Source organism: Dryobates pubescens, chromosome 3 (genome assembly GCF_014839835.1).
Source record: "Dryobates pubescens isolate bDryPub1 chromosome 3, bDryPub1.pri, whole genome shotgun sequence".
Lineage (NCBI taxonomy): Eukaryota > Metazoa > Chordata > Aves > Piciformes > Picidae > Dryobates > Dryobates pubescens.
Window position 1 is genome coordinate 41,130,060 of NC_071614.1, and position 12,967 is coordinate 41,143,026.

Here is a 12,967-nt window from a genome sequence, read left to right on the forward strand (position 1 = left end):
AAAGAAATGTCCACTTCTGGACGTGGCAAAGAAGGGTGTGGGTGGAAGGAGGGAAGGCACACTGGGGTGCGTTAGTGATTTTCTCTGGAAAAACATAGGCAAAATCCTGTACAGAGAGGGATGAAGGAGGAAAGTGCAGGAGAAGGGCAGCTGGGGCTGAATTTCAGGAGATCTGGGTGACACTGGCAAAGGGGGCTGTTTATATAGGAACATGGCAGGACTAAAGCAGGAGAGGATGACTCTGCAAAGGAGGAAGTAAAACCCAGGATGGGGTTTCCACTAGGAATGACAGAGCAGCGGGAGAGTAGCACTAAAGGAAATGGATGCTGGGGGTAAGCCAACATTGTCTTTGTGATAGGAGAGGCTGTCAGAGGAGGAGGAGCGTGAAGTCTAGAGACCCAATAACCAAATAAATGTGAGGCAAGAGAAGGAGAGCTGGGAACAGCTGGCGGCGGAGGGTAACATTCAAGGGAGGCGGTGAGCGAGGGCCTGCGGGGTGGCTGCTGCACAGAGGGGCAAGATCTGGGGGTGACGTCAGGGCGAAGCCCAACAGCAGCACCAGGTGAGGCAGCAAAGGCCAGGCACGGCCCCGCAGGACCCTCGCCTGCCGTTACCGGGAAAAGCGGAAGACAGTCCGGCCCCGGGAGGGTTCCGGGGATATCTGCCGGGGTCGGGCACCGCTTCTCGCGCCGCAGGGCGGAGGCCGGTCGCCCGTTCCGCAGGGAGGGAAGGGGCGCGGGGGCGGGGGGCTGCGCCTCGCCCCCGCCCCGCCGTGCTGTCCCCGCCCCTCGCCCCTCGCAGCCGCCGCGGCCGGGCGGGCGGAGCGCAGCGCAGCGCCGCGGGGGCTGCGGGCGCCGCCGGTCACTCCCCATTGCCGCTGTTGCTGCTGTTGTAGCTGTAGCTGCCAAGCAGGGAGAGCCGCCGCCCGGGAAACAAGAGAGAAGGTAGGGGTGCCTGGGCCGGGAGCCGGGCGCGGTCTCCTGCTTCCCGGGGTGTCTCTATGCGTGTATATGCGTGTGTGTGTACCGAGAGGTGACCGCGGACGGCTCCCGCAGCCCCACCGCAGCCTCCATCCGCTGGGCCGAGGCGAGCTGGCGGGCGATCAGCGGCCTCGGAGCGACGCGGGCCGGGTGCGGCCTTCCCCAGCTCGTCGCCCCGGCATGGGGCTGCGCCCCCGCGGCGGGCTGTCAGGGCGCGGAGCCGCCCCGCCCTGCGGCGGTCCCGGCCCGGCCTCTCCCTAGGGGCTGCGGCCGCCGCCCCTACCGTCCCTCCCTCTTCGCTGGTGCCGCCTCTGCCGCGCAGCCGCACGCCCCGCCGCGGTGCGGAGCGGAGAGCTGCTGGCGCGCTGCCCCTCGGGGCCGCTAGTACTCGCGGTTTATTTTATTTTAATATAGATGTAATTATTTTTTTACTATTTTTTATTGTTTTTCCTTGGAGCGGAGGCGGGAGCGGGCGGCGGCGGCGCGGCCGGTGTGTGGGGCGGGGTGCGGGGGAGCTCGGCGGGGTGCCGGGCTGCGGCGGGTCCCCGTGGGGAGGCGGTGCGGAGGGGCGGCCTGGTTGTTGCTATCGGGGTTCGAGCGGGCGGCTGTCAGGTCGTTCCCGCTGCGGTGCTTTGTGCGGTGGCAGCGCTGTACTGGGGGTAATGCCGGTACCGAGTGGCGTCTGCTTTTCGCCATCGTGAGATGGGCTGCTTTGATCGCTTTCATCCGCTGCTTTGATGGTTTCTTGTATGGCTTAAGTGAATGCACAGTTAAAAGGCACAATGCATGGACTTGATTTCATTATCTCTTCTCGGTAGCCCTAGCAGTTAGATAGAAACAGGCCTGATTTAACAAAAAAAATATGGCAGACTTCAAGATACTGTGAGACTGCAGCAGCTCTGAAAAAACCTTGTTCATGGCATTAGAGTCTGACGTTTTATTTAGGTAGCCCTTTTTAAAGGATGCTTCTTTTGCTCTTGGTATGCTAATACAAAACCAGAGTGAACAATTGGATTTGCGATTTAGTAATTGTCAGTAAAATTGCATTCTGGTTTAAAGGTGAGTAGTGATCTGTATTTCTAGATTGTACTTAGTATTGTCCATACGTATACATGTTCAAAATCAGAAGCAGGGTTACTGTAATAAACATCATCAGTCAAGATACGGAGCATTCAGTACAGCCTCTGACCTTTATTGACAGGCAAGAAATATTATGAAAGCTGCTTATTAAACTGTCTAGCTAGCTCAGAAAAAAATATTATTTCTTCAGCCCTGTAAATGTGTTGTGCTGAAAGACATCTTGGGGAACAATGGTCCCCAGTCTGAGGGTTACAGAGGCAGGTCACGTAGAATAATTTATTCAGAGAGATACCAGCCATGTGAAAATGTCAGGGGAGGCTTTGACTCCTTAGGCCATTGCAGGAAATCACAGCTGGAAGAAGGACTTGCATGTACTCAAAAGGCTCTGGAGAGACTGGGAAATGATAATGGCATGAGATAAAGAGCTAGGAAGGGTGGATGATGGCAGCTAGGTGGGATTTCTAAAGAACTGTTATTCTCCACTGCCATTCTTTTTTCTTGCTGTTACTTGGTGTGTAAAACAGAAATGGCTGTTGTGATGCCTACATGACTTAGCAGTGGTTGTAGGGTGGTGGGGGATGGACCTGCAGGCTTGCTGATGTGTCACAACCAGCTTTAGATAGGCAATTAATGCAATAGGTAGGGAATGTATTGTGACTTTGTGCAGCAGCATAGACTTGGTATTGAAAAGAGGTCAGGTTATGGAGCGGCAGCCTGTTTGGCGTTTCTCTGTAATGCAGGTTGTGTGCAGTGAATGATCCTCACTAAAGCAGGATGCAGCATTTTTGGATGAAATAGGAGCTTGCAGAAATTATGTGACAAAAACAGTTAGAGATGCTGTTTCATCTCTATGGGGCCATGAATCCTGCAGCTTTTGGAATTGTGTGTTACCCAACCCTGCCTTCACACAGAATCATTTGGGTTGGAAGAGAGAAGTGAACTGAGAGGGGACAAAATGCTCATGCTATGTGTATGGAGACTAGAACGCTGCTGCAGGTCTCTCAGGCAGCAGCTTTCAAGGAGATGTACCAGACCATTATATGAAAGATGTTTTGATTTTCTTCCAACATAGATGAAATGTAATCAGTTAACCCCCTGTTGTTGGGGGGTGCTCATTTATGATACGCTGCCCGGCTAAGGATTTATTTTTAATGTGGGTCAGTTACAGAATTTGATATTTGTAGTTGGATTACTTGTAAAATAAGGATGATATTTTATTAGGGAGGTGTACATGGATATATGTTGGGGAACAGAGGAGAACATCTATGCAGATGTTTAAGGTTCGGACTGCAAAAGTTACTTAAGGCAGTTAATCTCTATCGGCACCTAAATTTCTTAGTCATCTGACCTGAGCACAATTTAAAAACCAGTGCAATGGTTTATCATTGCCCATTTCCCATGAGTCAGCTCTTAAATCCAGTCCAGGCTGGTATGTCTGCCCACAGGCCTCCTGCACACAATTTCACGGTTCTAGGTAAACCTTTGCAAACTGCAGTGCTGGCCCTTTGGGAACTGGATGGCCTTATATCAGAGCAAGGATCCACCAGCAGCCCCTCAGATCTTTTCACCTCTCAGCTGAATGAGGGGGTTGTGAAGAAGAGGAGTGCAGGCTGTTTTCTGTAGTGTATGAGGCACACCATGCTGTGGAAAGCTCAGATGATATCACAGTAGTGCTCCTTGATATAAACCATGTAGAGCCATATAGGGCTTTTCTGCCACAGGCTTGCTCATGATCTCAACTGATGCATCTGGGGTGTTTGCCAGTACTCCAGACCCTTACCTCTGCTTAAGCTCCTAGCAGTTTTCCCAAGCTAAACCAGTGGCAATCTGTCATGGAGATACAAAATGTGAAAATCTATTTGCCTTTTGCTTTCTAGTGTGTGTACACTTTAGAAATTACCTTGTGTTTGATTGTTACCACCACATACCACTCACCAGGTGAAGCAAGTGTTGAACTTGAAATGTGTGCGCTGCCAAATGGTATTGAGGTAGAATTAGTACTCTGCAAAGAGGCCAGACTGAAGCCTGCTTTCTCCACTGTTTTTTTTTGGCTGTGGGTTGTTACTTCCCCCCTCACCCCGCAATGTTTTTAATTTGTCAGATTTTTATTACTACTTTTTAAATGATCTGTTGTAAATTTGTTTTTCCAATGAACATGAGCGTAACATTGCAGTTACAGCTGGACCTTTCCAGGTTTGCTTTCTTTTAGTGTATCTGGATCCCTTTTTTTATTACATATCAGGATTTTTTCTAATGCCTAGTAAATCTCAACAACTTTAACTTGTAATGTGTAGATCATCCCTATACACTTAAGTAGGCAACTTTTTCTGTTCTGTCCAGCTTGCTTTTTTTTTTGGGGGTGTGTGTATTGTTAATCCCAGGGACATATTTTACTGTCCATCCCTCATTAAAAAGCCCAATTTTGCATGGGAAAAATCTTCCCTGTGTATTGCTAGTTGAAGGTTGAGTTTTTAATGGGTTTTATAGTCGTTTGAGGAAGATGGTTGAGGAGGATGGGGTTGCATCTGAAAATGTTATTTCTACTTGTGTAAAATGTATGTGATTTGGAAAAGATAAACACCGATCTGTATAGGCTTTTTGTGCTCAGAGATTGGACAACCTTCCTATGGCCAAGGACAGATTAAGGTTGAGGAGTAGCTTGAGCTGTTGTTCTTCAGCACCATTAACTTTTTTCTCAGCCTCTTCTCTGTCAGATGTTTTTTCTCTTGTATAACAGTGAAAATATCAGGATGTTCTTACTTTTCCACGTCTTTTCACTTTGCTCCTGCTGTTCTCTTTATATATTGCACAAAGTTACATATTTTTTTTTTCTAGCTGCATGGTTTTTAGCACACCAGGAATCTCTCTGGCTTGCCACTACTACCACCAGAGAAACGTAACTATGCTCTTGTGCAATCTTCTGAGTGTGCAAAATATTAGAACGTCAGAAAGAAACGATATGTTGGTTTGATTTCTTCAGCAACCTCTCACATCAAGAGGGCAGCAAGAACTGAAAAAAACCAACCCACTCTGTGTGGAAATCCTGTGCTAGCAGATGATAACACACACCTGTTAGATACTACGAATAGACTGGCTTGTCATACCAGCCATGCCGTTGGAACAGGAGAGGTGTGCTGTTAACTCTCTGTTCATAGCTCCAAAAATATACTGCTGTGGAGCTGTTCTCAGGTAAATGTGCCAAATGTAGAGTTTTTCTGTTTACTGGGGTTCTGAATATAGGCTGTTCTCTTCTTGGAAGAAGTGTATAGATCCCAAAGTTACATCTGCTGAGCAGTTTGCCTGTGATTTGTGAAACACATTCAGGGATGATGCTCTTGGATGCAGTCTTCTGGTTTTGTTCATATATACACAGCTGTCCGCAATAGGAAACCACTACCTGTTAAAGCCATTCTGCTGGGAGTTAGTGTAGTTCTAAGAACACGGAACAAGAATGCTGCACCAAGTAACTGGGGAAACTGCATTGCTGTAGAAAAAGTCCTGCAAACTAACAAAGGGGGATTTATTTATTTATGTTAAAGAAAGGAATAGAGATTGACTGACAGCTCAGTTTTATTGGACTGACCACTGGGTTTAGTTTGGTTCATCACAACTCAATACAGTTGCAAGAATGTAGACTGAAATGGGCTTTAGTTAAGGCTGTGGGCAGTTGCTATTTGCCAGTGCCAATGGGTCTATAGGAAGGTTGTGTACATACAGGAAAAGATTTTGTTTAGCAGGTGGAAGATGTAATCAGAAATGAAGCTATGCAGACCTAAAGAAAACAAACTTTTATATACTGCTTCATTGTCCACATGATGGAATGGCACAAAGGTTAATGTATTTGAAGTAGCCAGCTTGGTGAGTATTTATGCTTCATCTATCCAATACCACTTTAAAAAGTGGTTGAGTGGTTGTTGTGATCCTTTCTGGCCTCAATCTATAGGGACTGCAGACCTTTAGTTCTGTCTTAAACTTTGCTGTGAGGTTTCTTAAAACACAGCATCATATTAATGTAATGACTGTGCTAAAACTCATGATTCAGGGCTTCATCTGGGTGCCTTTAGTGGTCAGAAAGGATCACACCTCAGTCTAAATGTTGTGGATTCTCCCCTTCCCCCCCACTTAGAGGTGTTAGTGCTGGGGGCTGGCAGGAGTGAGGCAGTGAGCTGGGTGGTTGATTGTCTGAGGTGACATCCAGGCTTCTCTTGGAAGCCTGGCCCTGATGTTTCAGTTACACCACTTGCCGAATTTGATAGCAGGCAGAAATTTCTCCCAGGCCAGACCAATAGGCATCTTTGGGAGGTGTTTAATCTTCACTGTGGGATTCAGTCTGTGGTTGTGTTACAGTCCCAAGTACATGGTCAGTTTCTTCTACAAGCCATTGTGGGGACTTCTTACCATGAAGCAGTAATCCTCTGGATCTGCATTTTTTTGGTTTTGTAAGTTAACTGCTGTTTGATCTTGAATTAATCCAGTTGTTCTATACTGATCGATTTATAAGAGAATTGCATGGAGTGTCTGCTTTTGGTTCTTTCTTTTCCATGATAAAAGGGAGCCTTGTGTTTGCAAGGACAAGAAAACTATCAATATATGTTGTTTCTTAGGGTACAGTGAGTGCTGCCTGAAGGGGCAGGTCTGGAGCCCACTGTAAAATGGGGTTGATTTTTAATTTCTTTAGTCAGAAATGAAGAGTCAAAAATACAGTTTTGTGCAATATAGATCAAATGCTTCTTTTTTCCACACATCAAATCAATTTTACAGTGCTCCATCTAACTATAGCATGTAGCCTCTCTGTATTCATTGGGGGTTTTTGTGTTGCGTTGTTTTGGGTTTTTTGTTGTTGTTTTGTGGGGTTTTGGGGGTGTGTTGTTGCTTTGGGGGTGTGTTGTTGTTTTTGGGGCGTGGGGTTTTTGTGCACATGTGTATTTGTGGGGTTTTTCCTGTTTTAATTGTTTTTGGCTTAGAAGGGGAAAGGTGCTGTCTGCCATATCTAAATTAATGTCAGTAAATCTATTTTAACACCCACAGGTTTTCGTTTGGACATTTAGTTTGAAAATGTTGGCTTTTGGCTGTAGCTAAATTAATTAGGAGATTTTTCTTCCCAAAGGCTTTTGCAAACTTTTCTCTTGGTAAACAAATACTTAATTAACGTGTTTAAGGGTGATCTGTAGTCAGTCTCTGAAGATGGAGAGCTGTGTGCTGGTGGGTAGCTTGTATCTCCAGTGTGTGACCTGTGTATACATTTATAGCAACATAAAGCTAATCTTTTTAGTCAGTGCTTGGAGAAAGCAGTTTTTGCCTCTTAGTAGCAAATTATTCTGCTTTTGGAAGGGTATTGCTGGGTCTAAATCTGCCTTCTAGAAGCCAGTAGGTATTTTGATATAGGAGGATCACCCAGCAGCACACCCTTTCTTAGACCCTGTGTCATGTGGGGAGGAATGCTAGCGAGGAAGTCAGGAAAGCTGGTGATCTTATTTCCCTCTCTGCCACTTGTGCAGGATCCACATCTCTTGCAGTTGGAACAGTCCATTAGTCAGCTTGTCTCGGAAATGATGGGTTGGGGAAAAAAAAAGGACTTTAAACTGCCATGCTGCAGTTCACCTTAAGGTGACAGCTATTCCTTGTCACATAGGATTACCATATGTGGTAAAGATAGTTTAATATTTGCTTAGTTTTTGTAACTTAAAGTATTGTGACTGTTTTCTGAGCATACTACCCTGAATAATCCTCTACAGTTTCATGATGTTAAAAGGTGAATGCATTAATTGCTGACTTTTTACATTAACTTTTTTTGTGGAGTAATGTATTCTTGTAATTTCAAAAGCCAGATCATAAGACTGAAAAAATCTGGTTGACTTTGGTGGAGCTACCCTGGTTTGCACCAACTGAAAATCTGTTCTGAGGTCATTAAGTTTTAATAAAGCAAACACTGGAGCCTCTTGGATTTTATTCTCTTTGTGGTTTTGGCATAAAAAAAGAGCTTTTTCTGACTTGGTTTTTTTTTACTTGTTTGAAGACTGACCATACTTAGTGACCTCTTGCTACTTAAAGGGTGGGTCAGTTTATGTGGGAAAGTCTTAGTCAATGTGTCTGGGAGATAAGGGGGCCTGCATCCCAACAAGTGTTGTGCATTAAATACCGGAATGTGCTGGGCATCTGCCAGGAGATTGGAAGCAGGACTATGCGACAAGCGCAAATGTAGTCACACTCCCCCTAAAATAGTACTCTGGATAACAGGAGTTCTGGAAAGTTATCACTTACCTCATTTTAGCACAAATTCTTTTCCTAAAAATGGACTGTTGACTGAGGGTTCAGAGGGATTTCTTTTTGGTGGTGCATTCTGTGTGCACGTTAAGAATCTTTAGGTCACTCTCAAGTCTATCTGAAGGCAGGTAAGAAGTGAAAAGCTGCATTAAAACCGTACAAGTGAAGCACAAACCCCATGGCTCCTGCTTAGGGAAAGCTGTTTATGTAATCTTCATTCTTACCTGAATGAGAAACGAGATGCATTTTTATCTTAGTGCGGGTTAGTAGTAGTGTCTTCAAATTTGTCTTGAACTGTGTGGAAGTATCAAGGCAGAGGTAAATCAGTTCAGCCTCAGATGTGTCTGAACTGGTTGTCTGTGGCAGGATTTTGGCACAAGACGCTGGATGCAAGCAGACAATATTTGGACATTAAAACGAACAGTGGTTTGCCACTGCAGACCATATATGGTTTTGTTGAAGGGTAAAAATAAGCAAATTTGATTTTCATCCCTGTGTCAACAGAAGAATCTGATTGTGAGGCTGTAATTGCTGGCATAAGCCATTTAAACTTAAAACTTGTGATGCTTAAATTAGTTTTTATGGAAAGATGATGAGTTAGCTTCTAAATGAGATAGTGTGAGTAAAGTGTAGGGGCTAGGGCAGTGGATAGTTTGGAACAAGGTTCTAATATACTGAGTCAGCAGGTGTTTAGCCTCAGTGAGGATCTGCTGTAGGAAAATACGGATTGATTAACTGTTCCCTGGATGTGCATTTCACTCCTGCAGGGACCTGAACCAGGAACTGGCTAAGAGAAAAAATAAAAGTGGAAATGTTAGGGAATAGTGAGATTCAGAAGAAAAAGTCTGGACTGTTCAGTTGTGGCTTTTGGTGCATGCAGATATTAGGACAAGGGATAAGATGCACTTTTGAAAAGGCAAATGGGTTACTTCATCTGTGAAAAAACACCTATCAGCTCCTGATCTGCACTACAAGCCTGGGATCAGTTCAGCTCTTGAGGACCATGAGATGTAACTTCCTAGCATATCTATACCAGAACTCCAACTGTGGCCCCAGGAATTAGGACCATATGAGCTGTGTGGAGAAGAGTAGGTTTCAGTCCCCTATGCCAAGGCATCTGAGGTTCTCTGTGGGGAGGAGACTTTAGCCTGTTGCACAGCAGCAGCTGCCAGGCTGCTTTATGTTATGTGGTTTACGGTGCACCAGTTCAGGATAAAGTGGGGCATGGTGGTTTGTTTTGGGAGAGGATGTGGTGTACCAGATCCACCAGCTCTGCACAACAGGGGGATTCCCTGACCCTGTCTGCCCCGTTAAGCCAGCTTTGCAGCTTCCTATTGCCACAGCGTGTAAAGCAGCTTTAATGCTGGTCAGGATCTGGCTCCGAAGAGTGATGCTTGCGTAAAACTCAGGTAAAAGATAAATAGAGGTAAAGTAAAAAACATGCAATCCAACTGAGTTTGTCAGCTTTGTCTTTTCCTGTCTTGCACACCTTCTGATTATCTCTATGTATTAGGAGGCATAAAAATGTCAAAAAATTGCAGAGTTTACGTCAGAGATGTGAATAATGGCTAATAATATGTTAAATTGCCCTGAGGTGCTGAAAGATGGAGGAGTAGGTTATTTTTGCAGATCCATTCCCATTATATGCTAGACAAACAGGAACAAGGTGACTTTGAGTTAAGCATATACCACAAAGACTTAAATATATTTTTTCCAGATAAGTATTGAAGTGACAGTAGTGTATTAATGATCTATACTGTGTGTCAGGTTAGTGATGGAGCTCTCAACTGTATTCTTCACTTTAGAAAGAAAAGAGGGACCTTCTCTGCTATTGCAATATGGTGGCTCTTATTTGTCATGCTTACAGAATGAAGGCTCTGAATCCCTGGTTGTGCCAAGTTACATAGCTATATCCCAGCACATGAAGCTGTCCTCATTTACATCATCACAGTCTGTGGCTTGAGGTTTTAAATTATTTTTGTATAAAAATATACAGAATATATATATAATTTTATATCACTCAGTTACATTTCTGAACCACATGAAGGATTGTAAATAATGTGAAAAGATACCGAAATGTCAGTGAGTAACTCTAGGAGTCAAGGATGCCATTAGTTTCTCTGTGGGCAGGTGTGAGTGCTAGGGAGCCCATAGCTCTTACCTTACCTGGTTTTAGTCTAAGTAATCCTAATTGGGTAGGAAATCCTGAGTAAGATTATGGTGCTGAAGTGTGTGTAACAGAGATCAACATTTGGTCATACTGCAGGGTTATAACAGGATCTAGAGATGCTTGTTTAGATATTTATTGCTAATGGGCTGAGATAAACTGGAAGTTTGGTTGCTTCAACTAGGACTTTCTTCTAAATGAGTGGAAAAGAAACACTGTGAAGACTTAAAGATCTGTTTGTTGAGGCAGAGCTGACAGGTGAGGAACACATGGGCATACCAGCAATAGGTGGAGCCCTGAGTTGGTGGACAGCATGCCAACCATTTTAGAGATGTTTCTACAGCTGTTACTGACTAGCTGAAAATAATGCGAGTTACTTGGAGCTGAAATGGCTCAGCGTGCTGGGAGGGTTCAGAGAGTTACAAAGTTCCTCAGATTTCTGACCTGGGGTGATGAACCTACAAATCACCTTAAGGGCATAAGCAGAGCATAATGTTCACATTATTCCAGGGTGCCTTAACGGGAGTGTGGCTGTTCTCATTTTTAACTTTTGGTCATCATAAGCTGTGGCAGGATGCTAAGGAGCCATGAAAGAGCTTTGAGCTTTGGACCTGAAATTGATTTTCACCAAACTCGGTCAGATGGGTGCCTCTAGCAGTCTTAACATTAAAAGTTTTATGTGTATTTTGACTGATGTTTAGTGGCGTGGCCATTGTATCACTTGATGCTCTAAAGAGAGAGAGGAGGGGATGAAAGTGAATAAAACAAGGGCAAAAATAACTGTGTTTATCTTTAATATTCTGTTTTGTTGATTGATCAAAATGTTGTTTAAAAGACTGAAACGTTTAATGGCAATGAATGTTGAGAAATGGTCAGTATGCAGGCAGCATGACTCCTTTATCAGAGGGAATTTCCAAATTGCATTCCAAGCATGTTATTAAAGGATTAAAGAGATGGGTGATTCACTTTGAGCTAACTGTCCTGAAACTAGTCTTATGCTTCTAATACATATAAGTAACTAATATGCAAATATTACTGTTACAGAAAACTGTATTTTGAATTTGTTTTTTGCCTCACAGTGCTTCCATACTGGTCAGAAGTATTTGCAGAATAAACTCGACAGGTCTTGAGGGAATGTATGTGTTGGTATTAGAGTGTACTTTTTGTCATTTCTCTGTCTGAACCCTTTGTCCATGGGCCTAGTTTGGCAAAGGAGCTCAAGACCCTGGATGCTGAGGTGGGAAACATGATCCCAGCATGAACTTGCTCTTTGTCCTATAAGATTAGGACCTCTTGAGCAAGCAAAAGGTAGGGCCACACATTTAGCCTCTCAGTGTGTTTTGTCTGTGCTTCAGGTTGCTGTACTGAGATCAAATCTTTCTAATTCTAGATGATCTGCTTTCTCAGGCAAGGAGATGTTTGTGTCAAGATGCTATCACTGACACTGCAGTGGGTGGAAGCTGGGATGTTTGCAGCTCTCCACTCAAGTGCTTTTGGAATATGGGGCTTGGTCCCAGTGAGTGTTCTTAAAGAGTCTGTTTGAATTGTTTTTGCAAATGGCAGACTCATTTGTTTTGTTCCAGTGTTCTAAATAATAATCTTGTTTTCCTGAAACAGGAAGTACTTCACTTACTTGTATAGTAAAATATATTTGGTGAAATACACCACTTAATTTCTTTTTTCTCTGAATTGGCCTCAGTATATAGTAGTAGACTGGGTTGTTTTGTACATAGTTTATTTCATTGATTTCATTGTTAAAATTCAGGGAAACTTCCCATTCTTCTTGTCATCAGAAGCAATAAATTCTTCTTCCTTTAAAAAAATCAATCCACTTTGGTTCTGATTTTCATCAGCTGCTGCCTAGGAAATACAGGTATTTGACTTCAGAGCACTGGAACTCTTTTCTGCAGCCAACCTAAAGGGCATGGTTCAGCTTAGGAAAACGGCAAGTGGAAGGCTGGTAGGTGCTGAAACTGCAGTGTCGATGGTCTTAGCACTTCCAGATCCACAGGCTTTCAGATATAAGTTCCAGGAAGAAATTGCAGCATTCACTTCAGTTCCCAGGGCAGAATACAGTTTTTAAGTCAAGATTTTAGAATGCATCAGAAATCAGAGGCTAGATGTCTGCTAGTTTTTGTTTCTAAGCCTTGTAGGGTTACAGCAGAAGAAAGTGACTGAACGTCAGGATACTGTTGAAGATAACTACTGTTAATTTTTACATTTGAAAAATCCTCTGCTGTTACTGCTGGATTCAGAAGGAGGTGGTCTTAGAGGATAATGCCTAACAACCTGGTGTCCAAACTTGTTGCAGCCTATTTTCTGTTTAATAATAATACTGTGAAGTAACTGTGTAAACAGCCTTTTCCTGCTCCTGAGGCGCTGGTATTATACCAGCAGAATGACCAGTCAGCCTCACCTTGGGTTTGGATTTCTCCTATGAGGACTGATGAGCCAATTTCCAGAAAAAGTGACATGT

General features: G+C 44.1%; 1 protein-coding gene across 4 annotated transcripts in view; it reads left to right on the forward strand.

Moving 5' to 3' along the window:
• The first annotated feature begins 428 nt into the window (after nucleotides 1-428).
• SPTBN1 (spectrin beta, non-erythrocytic 1) overlaps nucleotides 429-12,967 on the forward strand; it is a 138,416-nt gene continuing 125,877 nt past the window's right edge. Inside the window, exon 1 of one of the 4 annotated variants that reach the window (XM_054180031.1) lies at nucleotides 429-562. The gene's annotated coding sequence lies outside the window, so the exon portion shown is untranslated. Of the gene's footprint in view, nucleotides 563-825; nucleotides 945-1,311; nucleotides 1,471-12,967 lie in introns of those variants that run through there. The other 3 variants (XM_054180033.1, XM_054180034.1, XM_054180032.1) reach the window with 3 other exon arrangements.